The sequence below is a fragment of the Sorex araneus genome, chromosome 5, assembly GCF_027595985.1.
Source record: "Sorex araneus isolate mSorAra2 chromosome 5, mSorAra2.pri, whole genome shotgun sequence".
Taxonomy (NCBI): Eukaryota; Metazoa; Chordata; class Mammalia; order Eulipotyphla; family Soricidae; genus Sorex; species Sorex araneus.
Window position 1 is genome coordinate 179,513,251 of NC_073306.1, and position 17,171 is coordinate 179,530,421.

At 47.5% G+C, this 17,171-nt stretch overlaps 1 protein-coding gene across 2 annotated transcripts in view; it reads right to left on the bottom strand.

Moving 5' to 3' along the window:
- Positions 1-16,520, bottom strand: part of FRYL (FRY like transcription coactivator) — a 257,153-nt gene extending 240,633 nt beyond the window's left edge. Inside the window, exons 1-2 of one of the 2 annotated variants that reach the window (XM_055138111.1) lie at positions 16,269-16,520; positions 6,191-6,287 (exon numbers count right to left, since the gene is read on the bottom strand). The gene's annotated coding sequence lies outside the window, so the exon portion shown is untranslated. The remainder of the gene's footprint in view (positions 1-6,190; positions 6,288-16,268) is intronic. The other variant, XM_055138113.1, reaches the window with a different exon arrangement.
- Positions 16,521-17,171: the final 651 nt, after the last annotated feature.

Genomic DNA, 17,171 nt, shown 5'->3' on the forward strand with positions numbered 1-17,171 from the left:
GAAAGATGAAAGGAATTTCAGAGGCTCTTAAGGTGATTCACGCAAGAGGGAAGGTTTCTGAGTACCTCCGAGCTTAGAATGATGAAGGAAAATGTGGAAGAGCCTCTCAAGTGAAGAGAGGATGATGGACACCTTTCTGGAAAGGCGTAACAAAGGACAGAGACACGTTGATGTGACAAGGTTTCAATTCTTTCTCCAAACATACTGAGAAAGAATGTTTATTCTGCTTCAACTAGGTACTAGAGAAACACAAAAACAGTCTCCTATTGCACTGCTGTACTTAACTGGTGACAAAACAGCACCAGGCTGGGGCCAAGAAGATGATTCATCAGTAGGAGACTAGTCTTTGCTTGTCTGAGGTCATGGGTTCAATCCATGAAAGAGGGAAGAAGGAAGGAAGGAAAAAAAGAGGAAAAAAAAAAAAAGAAACGCTGGCCTGGGGAAAGCTCAGTGAAGCCTTGCACTGAGCAAGGCACGGGGTTCAGTACCCGGCACTAGGCAAAGAAGGAAAATAGCCCAAAGTTATTACCTTACGGTTCTTGGCATTCCAAGTCCAATAGAGTCTTACAGGACTAAAATCGGAGCCATCAGAGCTGCATCCCTCACTGGAAGCTTACTGTTTGTTTGTCTGCTCTGCCTAGCAGTGCTCAGACCTTACTCCTGGCTCTGCACTCAGGCATCACTCCTCTCTGTGCTCGGGTACCATACGTGGTGTCGGGGATTGAACACAGGTCAGTCAAGTGCAAGATAAGTGCCCTACCCTCTGCACTCTCTCCAGCCTCCCTTCCTAGAGCCCCTTTAGAAGAATCCATGTCTTTACCTTACCCACTGACAGAGGACTCCCACATTCCTTCGCTCTTGGCCCCCTCTTTCATCTTCAAAGCCAACAATAACAGGTTGATGCTCTCTGGTTCTAATCCTTCTGCCTCCCGTGGCTTCTGCTAAGGACCTTTGTGATGCCATTAGGCCAGCCGGGGATTGCATTAAGCACACCTGATAAGGGTTGCATTAGGCTTACAGATTACATTTGGCCTCCCAGACCGTGCCTGTGGAGCAGCAGATAAGGGCTGTATTAAGCCTACCCCACAGCCATTCCATTTGGCTCTCCTGCTAATACATCCTAATCTCCCTATCTTAAAATTAGCTGATTAACAACCCTAATCCATCCGAAGCCTAAATTTCCTTTTGCCAAGTAACAAAAAATTCCCAGGTTCCAGGGATTAAGATGGAGATATGAGGTGGGGGGGGAAGAGTGGGTCAGTCATGAGCACTCAATTAGGTGCTGCCCTACTGTCATTTTAGTTAATCATGCCATCTCTCGAGGAAACGCACCTTGGGTTCATTTCATACATGGGGAATCTGAGGCTACGTGGTGGCACTTTGAGACACTAAAAAATGTAGGCCAGGGTTGGTGTGATGGCTTAGAGGGCTGGAACACGTGCTTCATATGTGAAGTCCCAGGTACCGAGTCCAGTTCCGCCAGCACTGGAAACGATCAAGTAGAGCCAGCATTTAGATAGCCACCATCTCTGTTTTTTTTCTTAACGTGTGTGTGTGTGTGTGTGTGTGTGTGTGTGTGTGTGTGTGTATGTGTTTGAGCGGTGAAGAAAGTATACAAGAAAAAGTAAGCCTTCTCATTGTCCCTGTCTCAACCAAAACCATCTCACTTTTCATCCCTTTATACCTGAGATCCCCACACATGATTTTACAGAACAGGTACCAATAATGAGAGAAGGAAACTATTCACTGAACTTACTGTGTAGAACACAATACTACACTTCATTTAAGCTTGGTTAAGTATCAAAGGCTAAAAGTATGTGAAATCGGGACTGTTTAATGTGTCGGAGTCATTTTGGGGGATTGAGATTTTTGGTTGAGTTTTGTTGGTTTCTTGCTTTCCCATATCCAGAGTTCCTCGGGGCTTACACCTGGTTTTGTGCTCAGGGATTACTTCTATCAGGGCTCTGGAAATCATACGGTGTCAGGGACACAACCCAGGTCAGTCACACGCAGTCAGAGTCTCAGAGTCTGACCAGCTGTACTATCTCTCCTGCCCAAGAGTCACTTCTTATCTCCCTTAAATTAAAGAGTTTAAGGGGTCAGACTGATAGTACAGCCTTGTACCAGCCGACCTGGGTTTGATCCAGCATTCTACATGGTCCCCCAGGCTCCACCAGGAGTGAGCCCCGAGCACTGCTGAGTCTGGCCCCCAAAGAAAACAAAATACAGGTTAACCTTACAGATCCTTTCCTAAATTGTACAATTATAGGTTCTGGCCTTGCACACACATTTTTATAAGTATTTTAAGCACTCAGATAAATTGCATGAAGTGTATTACATGGGGCTAGAAATGACCAACATTAGGCCCTGGCATGCATGCATACACACACACACAAACACACACACACATATATCCCATTATTTTTTAAAATCCCATCAGTTGTACTGGAATGTACCCTTGTTTAAAAAAGAAATGGTGACTAGAGTGATACAAATGATTTTCACACAGCCCTTCTCATTTGACAATGGAGCTCCTCATGTTGCCTAAAGCGTGGGGAACACATTATTTACCTTTTATGTGCCTAAAACAAAGCTACGGACTCAGGACTAAGCAGAAGGGAGGGGGTACAATGGACGGCGCTGTTGGCCAGCTGCCAGTGTGGAAGGAACTGACACCCCAGGAATAGTCGTGTTCCATCTTTCCCAGGGCACGGCCTAAGGCTAAGAGCAACAGCCTTGCGCGTGGAAAGAGTAAGTCTGAGCCCTGACACCTCTGCATAACCAAGGTCCATCCCCAGCATGGCCAATGTGACCCCAGAACCACAAACAAATATGTAGCCCATCCCCACACCCCAAAACTGCACCAAGCACAAAGGGAACGCAAGGGGGAAACTTTGACCCTACTACCTCAAAGGCGGGGCACCTACCCCCTCAGGGCGGGCAACCCCATTCTACCCGCTGGTCCCATTTCTACCTGTGGCCCCTTGGGACATCCTGGGGGTCTCCAGGGGGCCCTATGGCTCCAGCTGAGAAGTGCTGCTCCAGTCAGTGGAGTGAAAAGAACACACTAGAAGATTCTGCGACTGACTGAGGTTAAGTTCCACATGTGAGACTCACACCAGCACCCTTTCTGGGTCCCGTGAAGCTCCAGCAGCCCTGTGGCATTTCCACGAAGGATGTGTGGCGCCTACCTGGTGCATCTGTCCACCCATTTTCCACAGGTAGCTTGTCTGGGGGAAGGTGTGTGTGTTGGGGGGGGGGGGGGGGAGGGAGGAGCATGTGTTGTATGGTGCCAGGGATCGAACTTCACGCATGCAAAGCCTGCACTGTACCACCAAGTCACCCCCTCAGCCCCACTGTGGCCAGCTGAAAGGCACCTTTCGAGAAGTCTGGAGGTGAAGACCACAGTGCTGGGGGTTTCCCTGCAGCCCCAGCCATCTGTCCACCGGCTTCCTGAACGCGGGGGCGCCAGGAGCGGACACCCTCGTCCCAGACGGCAGCTCCACTCGGTCTGTCCTGCAGCTCCCAGAGCAGCCAGCTCAAGGCAAGAGCAGGCAAGGCATCACCAACGCGGGGCTCTGACACGGCTCCACGGTGTCCTGGTGACCCCCGTGGGGGTTCCCACCTACCATCCCCCTCTCCTAACAGTTCTGTAACACTTGACACCCTGCATTAACTCTCTTCCAGCCTCAACTTCTCTGGGGCCAAGTCTCCGCTGTGGACGGGCCATTAGGGACCTTCTCACTAGTTCACCGCCTTTCACGGGCGCTGTGAAGGAGAGCAGCAGGCCACGCCAGAGTGACATCGCTAACTAGGGCTCCCGCAGGTACTTTCAGAGAGAAAGGCAGGTTACAAATATTGATAAAGGGGCTCGAGAGTTTCTGTAGGGGTTAGGGTGCTTCCTTGCATGTGGCCCCCCAGGCAGCAATCCCTGGAACCCTCTATCGTCCCCTGCAGAGAGCCAGATGTGCCCTCCAAAGAAAAGATTACTAATAAAGCAACAGAAAATAGTGCTGGATGACAGCTAAAACTGGGAAAAACTCATTCATCAACAGGCTAACGGATAAACAATGACTACTGTTCAGTGTAAGAAGAAAGGAATGCCTAGCGTTCTGTTTTATACACCCGTATTATGTTGGTTAATGATTCTTCATCAATAGCACCTTCCTCTTCCTCAGGCTGTTCCTCTTGAACCGTCCCATAGTTCTCTAGTGTGCTGTTCATTTGCTTTGAGACATTTTTCCGTCTCCTATTGTTCTTTTGGTTTCCTTCACCTCGTCTTGGGAGCTCACTGATTTTTCGCTCGGCTGCAGTCACTCTGCTGCCCAGTCCTGCCACTGAGTTTTTGGTTTCGCCTGCCAGACTCTTCAGTAACTGAGGTCCTGTCACTTCTGATTGGAGTTTTCCATTTCTGCTCTCCCTGGCTCTTGTGCTTTGCTGACTGCCTGCACCACTGTTTCTCTGTGCTCATTAAACAGCCTCAGCCTGTCGTCTCTGAAGTCCTGACGAGAGCGGTTATGCGGCTGGTGGGTACTGGGGAGTGTTGTTTGGGCGACTATCTTCACTCAGTGAGGTTGGTCCTGTTGCAGTCTGGGTGTGAGTCTTTCTGATTGAACGTCCTGGCCCTGCTCTCCGGAAGATCCCTGAGAAAAGCAGATGAGCGCTGCCTCCCCTGTTTCCCAGTCCGAGCTGAACCACCAAGCATGACACTGGGAACGGAGCCCTGGGATGATTATCTTGGGTAGCATTTTCTCACAATCTTTTTCTGACTGTGGGCATCAGACTCCGTTTCCTTCTAGTGGCCCCCATGTCCTACCAGTCGGCCCCCTAGTCTGGTGCTGTGATACCTTATTTACACGACCTTCAATTGTGGCTTCCTGGGGTTGTATGTCTGTCCCCCACTCCCCCAACCTTGAAATGGTGCCGCAGGACACTGTGCTGAGTGAAAAAGGGTGACATATGCCCTGTCTCAAAACAATACAATATAAAGATGGAAAACAGATGATTGATGGCCAGCAAAGAGGCAAAGGGGATGGGAGAGACGGGATAGGCCCTGGGCTGTGAGGGCATTTCTCAAAAGTGGTGTAACAGTTCTGGATCCTATCTAACTAAAACCTGAGGGGCCAGAGTGACAGCACAGTGTGTAAGGCACTTACTTGCCTTGCATAAGGCCAACCAGGCATCCCATATGGCCCCGAGTGCAGCCAGAGACGACTGCTGAGTGCAGAGCCCGCACATGCACACATAAGTGAGAGTCATGAAACTGGAACATGTTTAACAGGGTGCAGTACTGCACCAGTGTCAGTTTACTATTGTCATATGTCCAGAATCATCATACAGGGAGAAGCTTAATCAAGACCACACAGAGCTGCATTGGCAACTTTCACCATTTCCCAGTGTCTGTAATAAAAAATTTCTGGGGACCAAAAATATAGTGTAGGGGGGCTGGAGCGATAGCACAGTGGGTAGGGCGTTTGCCTTGCACGCGGCCGACCCGGGTTCTAATCCCAGCATCCCATATGGTCCCCTGAGCACCGCCAGGGGTAATTCCTGAGTGAAGAGCCAGGAGTAACCCCTGTGCATCGCCGGGTGTGACCCAAAAACAAAATATATATATATATATATATATATATATATATATATATATATATATAGTGTTATAGTGTAGGGGCTAAGGCACTTGCTTGCCTTGAGCATGGCTGGACTCAGGAGTTAGCCCTGAGCATAGAGCCCAAAGTAAGTCCTGAACATAGCCAGGTATGGTCCAAAAAACAAAATACATTTTTTAAAGTGATGATCTACAACTTTTTTATCTTTTGAAATTACTAATATTTTGGGGCTGGAGCGATAGCACAGCGGGTAGAGCGTTTGCCTTGCACCTGGCCGACCCGCGTTCGAATCCCAGCGTCCCATATGGTCCCCTGAGCACCGCCAGTAGTAATTCCTGAGTGGGAGCCAGGAGTAACCCCTGTGCATCGCCAGGTGTGACCCAAAAAAGCAAAATTAAATAAATAAATTACTAATATTTTAAGTGGTATATAGGCATGACAGGAAGTGCTACAGCGTTCTGTTGCGGAGACTACAGAAGCTCAAGATTCCATCTCTCTTTCAACAACCAGACTTGGGAAAGCATGTGCTAGCCCAGGAAAAGCACTAGATTGGAAAAAAGGAAGTACACAATTCTACTCACAATTTCAATAAGTCACACTCTCATTCTCATCCGAGGAACTGTCCCAGATCATTCCTAAGGGCCTTCCAGCAATAAAAACATTCTGACTCCAGGAGCTCTGCAACAACAACAACAAAAAAAGTCAAATAACCATAAGGAGAGTCATGATAGGAGTCAGAGAGCGAGTGCAGGAGTCAAGGCGCTTGCTCAGCATGCGGCTGACTCAGTTCCATCCCGCTGGTGTATGGTCTCCCAAGCACTAAGGAACAAGTCCTGAGCATAAGGGGGCAATGACAAAGTCAAAGGTACAAAAAGAGGGGCTGGAGTGATAGCACAGCAGGTAGGGCGTTTGCCTTGCACGCGGCCAACCCAAGTTCGATCCCCAGCATCCCATATGGTCCCCCCAAGCACTGCCAGGAGTGATTCCTGAGTGCAAAGGCAGGAGTAACCCCTGAGCATCGCTGGGTGTGACCCATAAAAGCAAAAAAAAAAAAAAAAAAAAAGTACAAAAAGAGAGAGGTATAACTAATGCTCCACACAGTCAGTATTTTTTATTCCAATGTGCTAAGAGTTTGAGGGCCGGAGCAATAGGACGGCAGAGAAGGTGCTTGCCTTGTACACAGCAGACCTGGGTTCAATTCACAGCATCTGATCTGCTCCCCTGTCCATTGCCAGGGCTCATTCCAGAGTGGAGAGCCAGAAGTGACCCCTGAACATTGCCAGGTATGACCCAAAAGAACAACAACAACAACAAAAAAAAAAGTATACAAAAGGTTCAGCCCTGCCAAGACTTTCAACTACAAGAGTCTATCTCAATTGTAGATTACAATGTAGAAAGTCAACTATGAAGGGAAAAGGAGTAATAGATCCACCATAAATAGAAATATGTAAACAAGCACACATGGCAATTTTACCTGTGACCTCAATCATTTTTGAAGGCCTCTAATTTCTGTTCACAGAATTATATTAGGTTCCTTACTGACATAAACATGCCAGTGTATCCAAGTATTCTACTGTACCCAGCAGTTTGGGGGAGAGGTGACATAGTATCAAGATACCAAAAGTATAAAATAAAGTAAAAAATAATACATCATGTCCATCCACTTGAAGGGGACTTAAGATATTGTTAGGAGGTCCATTATTCAGGGGACGCTAACTAGCCTCAAGGTGGATGTTTATATAGTCCACCTTGTTACATCTGGCAAGCTACCCATGGGGCGTACTCAATATGCCAAAATCAGTAACAACAACGGTCCTCATTCTGCCCTGATCCTGAAAGAGCCTCCAAAACACCATCGGGCTAGACTAGCACGTGCCAGGGACGAATGGAGACGTTACTGGTGCCCACTGAAGCAAACTGATGAACAACGGGATGACAGTGATACAGTGATACACCACCATCCATCCAAGCCTCTACTTGAAATGGCTCTAAACCAGGGAAGATGTGAGAATCCGCTGAGCCTTTTTATGACCGTGGCCCCCTTCTGACTCTGTTTCCTTCCTGTGCCCCCTAAACCATCCACCTATTGGCCCCCTAACCTCATGTGACGGTTCCTTGTTTATGAAATATTCACCTGTGGCCCCCTTGACATATTCTGGAGACCCACAAGGTCTGGTGGTACTATGGCCTCCAGTTGAGAAATGTTACTGTAAGCAATGAAAACCAGCGTAACAAGGCCCTGGCACCAAATCCTCATGCACAGGAAGTCCTTTGGTTCATTACCCCAAATCTTATGTTACTTTAAATTTTTTTGTAATTCAATTATCTTTTATTTATTTTTTGTTGAATCATTGTGAGATGCATAGATTGGGTTTCAGTCATATAACGTTCCAATACCCGTCCCTTCACCAGAGTACATTCCTGCCACCAATGTCCCCAGATTCCTCCCAGCCACCCCCCACACACACCTGCCTCTGTGGCAGGCCCCACCCATCTCCCCTCCCTCCCACTCTCTCTCTTTTCTTTTGGGCATTATGGTTTGCAACACAGGTACTGAAGGTTATCATGTAAATCCCTTTACTGACTTGCAGCATTCAGTTCTTATCCAGAGTGATCATTCCCAACTATCATTGTCATAATGACAACGATAGCCTAACTGTAGTCTCCCCCAAATCTTACAGTACTTTTATCTACCATGCAACAAGCTTAATTATAGGTTCTGCCCTCATAATATGTTGAAAACATCAAAAGACAAGCAAAGGACAACAGATAGATGTATCAGGAGCAAAGCTACAGAGCTAACAGTAAAACAGTAGGCAAATCAACCCCAAAATCCAAAATGATTCAGAAAGGAATTAGTCACAAAAAATGTATGAGGTCCTGTACACCTGCCTGGGAGACCACTGGCTAGGGTCACCTCTGCAAGCAAACTGAGTTCATTGCCACCCAAAGGACATGACTGGTGCCACCAAAGGTAATATATTTTTGTTGGCAGTATATTTATTTGCTAGTATTCTATAGCACTAGAGCAGGATCTACCTCAATTTTTTTAAATAAAGGACAAAACTGAAAATCACATTTCAATAATCTCCCTAGCATGATTTAGGGCTGAACTAAATTACATCACATTGAAGTTTAACATGAAACAACAAGCCAGAACAAAAAGCAAAACAAAACTAAGACTCCTTAGGCATTAAAGCATGTTTAAATCCATTCAGGACACATAGCATACATGTGAATATTTTACAATGTAAAAAAAAATTTGGGCCACGTGACTAGCGTGAACAGACTAATGGCCAATTCTCATTTCCAAGAAGTCTAAAACAAACGAACAAAAAAATGTTAATTAAAAAAAGAAAATACACTTTGGCAGCAGCCAGAACGTAGCTCCGTGGCAGAGCACAGACTCGTAGGTGTGAGGCCCTGGGTTCAATCCCCTGCAACTCTAGCCTCAGCAACATGGAGGCTCTGAAACAGAAACACATCTAACAACTGCTGTGAGCCAGCTATGGGGTGGAGTTGGTAAAAGCCTCCTGTTGCCAACCTGTAGGAAGATCAGAAAGACACCAACATCAAAGACACCAAACATCAACTTCAATTTGATTAAAAAAAAAATCAAAATTGATTTTTTTTAGAGGGGTGGGGGTTGGGAGGGGGCTGGGCCACACCCAGCGATGCTCAAGGGTTACCCCTGGCTCAGCACTCGAATGACTCCCGGTGGGCTCAGAGGACCATACAGGATACCAAGGCTCAAACCCAGTTCAGCCGCGTGTAAAGCAAGCGCCCTACCCACTGTACTCTCTCTCCTACCCCTCAAAAATCATCTTTAAAAAAAAAGAAAATGAGCAGAAGCCTGTGAAATGACAATCAGTGAGGACAATGAAACTCTTCAAAATAAATTGCATCTTTTTACCTTCAACGACAGAACATCTAAGTATTTATTGCACAACTTAGTGAAGCTTTCAACAAATTCATCTACTCTTATGACAAGATGAAATATAAGCAGCAGAACTGATGTAAGTACCTATGAGCACAGTGAATGCCCGGGCACCCAGTAAATGCTCAGCAGGTGCCCACAAGTTCAAGCACTGCTCCAGGCAGTCCACCTCCTCAGGTTTGACCTAGCAGGGCTGTTTTTAGTCAAATAAATGGCGAGTCCTGGCAGTGCCAAGGATGGAACGCAGCACCCCGCACATTTGTGGAGCACACACATCCCTGGCTGGCCCAAACACAACTTTTTACTTTGGGAGGAGGTGTCGGGATGGGGTGGGGAAAAATTTAATCCAGAGCCTGACATCTGAAAGGCAAGTGCTCTAGCCAAGGAGTCAGTTACATCCTCAACCTCAAAAGCGTAGGATTTTGAACCAATAAGGTACACATCACATTTTATTCAACTATGTACTTGTAAACTCCTTTTGAAGCATGCAAAAATCTGAAGCATAAATTGTTTACTTGAAGAGTCACCAAATAACTAAGCATACGGAAAAGAAACATCACCAATATGAGTCTTAAAGATTCTCACAAAGGTTCTATGGTTCCATGATTCCCCAGACTTGGGTAGAATAAGGATTTAAATAAGCACCCTCTTAAGAAAAGTCTCTAAACTGAGGGAAAATAAAACTTTAGGAAAGTATTTTCCTGCCCCTCTTGCACCAGGGCAGATACACTATGACTCAGGGACACGGGCAGGCATGTTTGTGAAAATGTGATTTCTCATATATAGGGTGTGCATACAGGCACATGTGCAGAGGTGGGTGAGTGGGTGCCCCGGAAGGGAGCTGGGGAAAGTAAGCAGGTAACAAAAATATTTTTACCCTGGGCATGGTACACAACTCTGAAACACTGAAAGCATTAACTGCACACCTTAAGTTGAGGAAGTGTGTGGTATCTAAGTACTCATTGTGGCTGTAATTTTACAATTTTTACTCTTCACAAAATGTGACAAATCACAAGTGTTGCCTCAAGGGTATTTCATCTGTCACATGGCCTGTCTGGCTCGGAGAATCCTGTAAATTCCTTTCTTAGCTCAATCTGAGAGGGAGGGGGTACACCCAAGGTCATCAGGGCCTATTCCTGGTTCTATGCTCAGGAGTGATCCTTGCCGTGCTCAGGGGACCAAAAGTGATGTGGATACTTGATTCAGGGTTAGCCACATGCAAAGCAAGCTCCTGAGCCCCAGTACTATCTCTCTGGTCCTGAACTCTTTTCCCACAAGTGGTAACGGGCATGGAGGAAGAACTTGTTCATTCTTTTTTTTTTTTTTTTTGCTTTTTGGGTCACACCCAGCAATGCTCAGGGGTTACTCCTGGCTCTGCACTCAGGAATTACTCCTGGCAGTGCTTGGGGGACCATATGGGATGCCGGGGATCAAACCCGGGTCGGCCGCGTGCAAGGCAAACGCCCTACCCGCTGTGCTATCGCTCTGGCCCCAGAACTTGTTCATTCTGCATAAGTTAGAAATACTTCACACAGTAGCTCAACAAATGATTTTCTCAAAATAACTTCACAGGACTGTCAAATCCAGAGGGGTTGTGAGATTACTCAAATGGCTGGGATGCGTGCTTTGCAAGTAGGAGTCCCCAGAAGATTAGATCCTGGATACCACATGGTTCTCCAAGCACTGCTGGGCATGGTTCAAAAACTAAAACATACATACACATACATGCGCACACACACACACACAGAAAAAAAAAGGCAGCCTTTTGAGTTTAAGAGAGTGTTCTACTCTTTCAGCAAAATACAAATTATCTGCTAAGAGATATGTAGTCCAATGATACTACGTCTTTGAAATAGACACTCCCCACAGGGAGAAAGAAACGTCACAATAACATTTGCAGAATTTCAGAAATACTCTTCCCACAGAGGTAGAATTTTTTTTAATAGATAATGTCTGCTTTCTCGACTGTTTTTTCTTCCTAATTCTAGTATTCACAGACTGAACATGAAGTGCCCCTGGTGAAAGACCAGGCTGCTGCTTTCGCCTTGGAAGAGGTTCCGCAGAGCCAGGAGCAGATGGGCAGACTGTCAACGCCACCTTTATTCCACAAGTCGCTCTATTTTAAGGCTCCTACTCAGAGCCTTGTACCGGAGATAGACTTAATCCTCTCCTCAATGCCTCGAGCAGTGCACAAAGTAGGTGCAGTGCTCAGTGAAAACTCGCTGAATGAATGGAAAGCTCTGCCGATGGGGCCAACTGGCAGCTGGGCCTATTTTAGATTTAAAGTAGCTGGGCCAATTAACAATCACTCTGAGACTGTCAGCATCCAGCCGGAGCCTAAGGGCCACAGGTGGCATTTGTTTAAACCCTCACCCCACCAGCTTAAAGAAGTATCCTCAACAATAGAACGTTCTCACTGACTTTATGCGCCTAAATTGTGACTTCTTTGCAATGAAAGGTAAAGTAAGAAGAAAAACACTGTGACTTCGTCAGAAACCAAAGTTGCATAGAGTCCTCCATAGGCTAACGGGAGACGCGCACACCAGCAGTCTCAAAGAGACCGTTGGCGCTCTCTCATGTCGAGAAGAATCAAAAGATGCCAAGGGATTAGGCTGAGCGTGTGTGTTCTACAAACACTGCCAAGGAAGGTGGATTTTTCAGGTATACTATGGACCCGGAGCAATCACGGAAACAGTTCTGAACACTGTGTTCTGAGGATACACACACTACCTGCTAAGATGCTTGGTCTCTTGAGAAAAAGAAGCAGCAGCTGAATCACTGAGCCTGGAGAAGTTATTAGTAAATAAATACAGAAAGTTTTATTCCCTTGATCCATTGCCAGTAAACACAAATTACTGATGAAAATTTTCAAGTCTGAGAGTTCACAGAATAAATACCAACTCCTTACCAAAGGATGAAGGCAGGGTTATGGGGCACTTCTGTGGCAAACTTTGCATTTCTTCCCTTTCCATACTTTATAGGGAACAGGTAAAACTGGTACTAAGGGGAGGAGGGAGTACTTTTTTCCTTTAAGTACACATATACATTAGAATTTTTTTTTTTATAGCCTATGGTTTTGTGAAATTTTGGTCGGCTAATAAAACGCTCACAGTGCTTTAAGGAACTGTAGCACTGTTGTCCCATTGCTCATCGATTTGCTCGAGCGGGCACCAGTAACGTCTCCATTGTGAGACTTGTTGTTATTGTTTTTGGCATATCGAATACTCCATGGGGAGCTTGCCAGGCTCTGCCGTGTGGGCGGGATACTCTCCGTAGCTTGCCGGGCTCTTGGAGAGGGACGAAAGAATCGAACCTGGGACAGCCGCGTGCAAGGCAAACACGCCTTACCCGCTGTGCTATCGCTCCAGTCCTTTAAGGAACTATACCAAAAAAAAAAAAAAAATTTTAAAGGAGGGGCTCAAATTAGTTGTTTTGGTTTTGGTTTTCGCCCATGTTCTTAATCTACGGAACAAAGGTAACCATACTCTAAGTTAGAATATGGCTTGTCCTGGGCTTCACAGAAGCATGAAGAAAGCCATCAGTTGTGATTAAAACTGAGGATGGGCTTGCAGACGAGGTGACATTTGAGCTGGTTAGACGGATGACACCTCTTACGGAGAGAACAGTAGTTGAAATCCTGAGCACAGGCTTTGCTACCTCCAGAAGATGCTTTAGAGATGCAGCCAACCCCATACATCCTCTATTTTTCAAATGTACTTTTGAAAGCTCGTTACAGGCCGGGGAGATAGTACATGGGTTAAGGCGCTCGGTATGGCGAGTGGGCTCCTCAACACTGCCAGGAGGATCCCTGAGTACAGTGCCAGGAGGAAGCCCTGGGTACTGCCAGGTGCCAAAAACAAAATATTAGTTTTAATGGAAAAGTAAAAGCACAGTATAAAACCTGCTCTATTACAATATTCCCCAGTGAAAACGATCCTGCCCCCCCACCTTAAGCTCTGCATCATCTTATTCCTCCTGCACTACCTGGCACAAATCCTGCCTCACTCTTATTTCGCACCTGTTCCTCTGTGGTTCCTCTCTTCTGACAGGTGATGGTTTTACACCCTCCCCCTAAACTGGAAACACGTTAGAGCCACGGCTGACCTCCATTTCTAGCTTCTCCCCATAGCCAGAAGGGGTTCAAGAGATTTTACTCACAAAGGCAACCTCCTTTTCCATAGGTTTCAAAAAATTGGTGACAATAAACTGTCATCATTTCAAAAGATACTTGTAGAACAGATGTTATATAAAGTTAAACCAGAGAGAAAAAAAAAAGATTTAAAAAAATCTCCCCCGTCACTTAACCAATTACTGTTCTTTGGTGTAACTTCCTCAGAAAGGTGTTTTGTTCTGTTTTGTTTTTTAGTTCTCTAGAGCAGCTTTTATAGAGTAATACCTTTTTCTGCCACAAAGGCTTAGGAAAATCTATTTACTGGGCACCAGAAAGGTGCTGGGCTTAGGAGAATTGCAGAGAAACGGCCAGTCCCAATTCCCAAGGATCTCAAGGATCACTGCACAATTCCCATCTTAGCCATGTGTACCTATGAGACAATGTGCTTAGAACAATGGGGGAAAAGCACACAGGAAAAATATGTTTTCCAGGAAACAGCCTAGATATTTCAAAGCCAATTCTGAGTGTTTTCTTTCTATGCTTTTAGAAAGAGCAGAAACTCTCTCCTCTATGTTTAAATAAGCAGGTAAATAAACAAAGAGAAAATTGGAAACTTGTTTTCTATCTTCGACTTTTCTATGAGGTGCTGGAATGGAAGGCTATGTCTGCCAGCTTGCCTCACAGCAGATGAAAGAGGGGGATGGGGCAGTATTAGGTTTAACAATACTAGATACCATCAAGATTACACTACAAAAGATCGTGTTCTGTATGTGTCTATGTGTCTATGTATGTGTATGTGTCTCAACTGGGGAGGGGGATAAGAGGCTTTCCCAAACAGTCCCTGAAAGTGGCTTTGCACTCCACTCAGAAAATAACTACACTGAGTGTACCAATGAGCACTCTGGGAAGTTGTTAGCTTAGCTTAAAAAAAAAAAAATGGCCCAAATGTCTCGACAAAATTCACTTGTCTCGGGAAGTAATTTCACAAAATAAGTAAGAATGGAAGACAAGCCAGCATGGAATGCTATTTTCCATAATGAGTAGCAACAACTGGCTACAGAGTAACACACCCGCAGTTACTTTGTTTGAGGGCTGGTAACTTGCACATGAAGGCGCTCCCCCAAGTATTGCACAAGAAACTGTCAGAAATGGATGCTTGTGAAAACATTCCTTTTCTAAATAAGGTATGTTTCTAAACATGAGAAGTGCCGTTTCTAAATATAATTTCTTTAACAAGCACTGACAGGTAGACATCTCAATAATGCCCAACTAGGGCTTCTACTTATTTTATCAATAATAAAAGTTGCTGGTACAAATTATAGTCTGAGTTCTGAAGTTAAACTTTATGGATAGATACACTAGACAGAACAGAATCAAACTAGTTAGCCAGTTAATTAATAGTTAACGCGTTAACTTGAAATAGTTAAACTGTTCTGACAAGTCTAGATTTTACCTAACCCAATAGAAAGAAACTCGAAACCTAGTCTTTTTGTTTGGTTGGGGTTTGGTGGTTCCCCCCGCCCCCCCACCCCCCCCCCCGCTTTTCCCTTTCAACAAAATCCCGGCCAGACGTCCAAGCAATACTTTCCACGGTTCAAAGGTTAAAGAAAAGCAAATTCGGTTCTATTAGGAGTTCTTTTCGCTCTCCAGCACGCCCCACCTTTTCTTTTTCTTTTTTCTCCCTCTCTGCCAATTAGCTTGGCCCGAGATTAATCTTACCACTTAATTGCAAAACCTCCCCTAAAAAAAAAAAAAAAAAAGCGCTTTTAGACGCGCTGGAACGAAACCGGGATGGAAGGCACCACCGAGACCCATCAAGAGAAATTTCGCTCGAGAAATCCAGCCTCTGCCGCAGGCAAGCGAGCGACCAGGCTCTGCCCCAAAGAACCTGCCGCCGGGAAGCCACAACTTCCACCAAACGACCCGGCAAAGTTGCAAGGAGGAGCCGGGCGCCCCGACGGCCCGCGCCGGGCCGGGGAGCAGCAGCACAGACGCTCATCAGCAGGCCCGGGCCGCCCACGGGAGGCGGCGGCGGCGGCGTCCGCGGGGCCAACTTGGGCTCGGGGAGGCTCCGGGTCCGGGGGTGCGCGGCGGCCCGGGCACCGCGCCCGCGCCCGCACCCCTCCCCAGCAGCACCGCGAGCAGTGGGCGGAGAGACGCGGGCCCTGGGACGCGGAGACAAAGCTGGGCCGGGCCGGGGACTCGGCGCGCTCCGCGGCGCGCTCGGCGAGCCGGGCGGCTCGGGGAGGCGGCGGCGCGCGCGAGCAGCCACGGGGCGCGCCGGGGCGCGGGGGGCGCGCGAGAAAGCCGCGCGCGCGAAGGGAGCCGCCGGGCGCGCGGCGCTCCCCGAGGACCCGCGGCCGCTCCGGCGGGTTTTCGGTTAGGACCCGGGACTGCGCCGCGCTTCGGTATCCGTTAGGAGCGCTGGCCCGGACGGCACGGTCCGCCGGGCATCCCGGCCCGCCGCTCGCCGGGAAGGGCAGCAGGGCGACGGCCGGCGACCTCGTCTCCCGCCAGGGCTGCGGCCGCGGGATCGGAGGGCATCCCGGCGCCTACCCCCGGCGCCGGAAGAGAAAGTGAAATGAAGCGTCTTTCCCCCGGCTACACCTACCCGTGCCCAGTCCAAGTGCAGCTGCCTCGCTCCTCTGGCGCCGCCGGTCCCCGCCCTCGGGCCCCGGGCTCCGTTCTCTTGACAACGGCGCGTCCCCTTTAAGGAATAATCCGATCGGAACCGGTCTGTGGTTAAACCTCCCTCCGACTCAGATTTTAACCGGATTTCTTTCTCTCTGTGTCTTTCTCTCTCCTCCCTCCTTCTCTCTCTCTCTCTCTCTTTCTGTCTCTCTTTCTCTCCCTCCCTCCCTCTCTCTCCCGGAGCCCGACAGGCGCTCGGCGCTGCTGTGAGCTCTTCCCACCCCTTCCCCGCCCCGCCCACTCCCTCGCCTTTCTGATTGGTGAGAAACACTACAACAGGAACAGCAATCCTCGCATTTCACTGGCCACGACAGCCGCCGTTCAGAGCTGCCACGCCCTACTACCCCACCCCTTCTCCCAGATTGGTCTTCCCGCTAATCACTCTCCGTCCTCCACTCTGTCGTTGCTTAGGAGAACTGGCAGTCAAGATTCACCCTCCCGCCTCCGGAAAGCGAACTTTATTTTGATTGGTCGAAGGACATCTTCCTGTGCACCTGATTGGACAAGGGAAGAGCTACTCCGCACGCCCCTTTTCCATTATAGCTCTCGCTTTGCTGGTTTGAGAAATCGAGCCGCAAAGTGCTCCCGACTTTGCCTCTTTCTCAAGCGCTTTTTCCTTTCAGTGTTGGGAGGGGTCGTAAGACAAACTCAAGGGCTGAAGTGGGGCAAGACTGGAAAGCGAGAAGAGGAAAAATTCAAAACGTTCTCTAGATGAATCATGGACCTGGGACCGTTTGGAACCTCATCTTCTGGACTAATGAATGGAGTGGTTAGAATGAGAATGCCTCCAGTTGAATACTGACTCCTCCGGAGACAGGTTCAA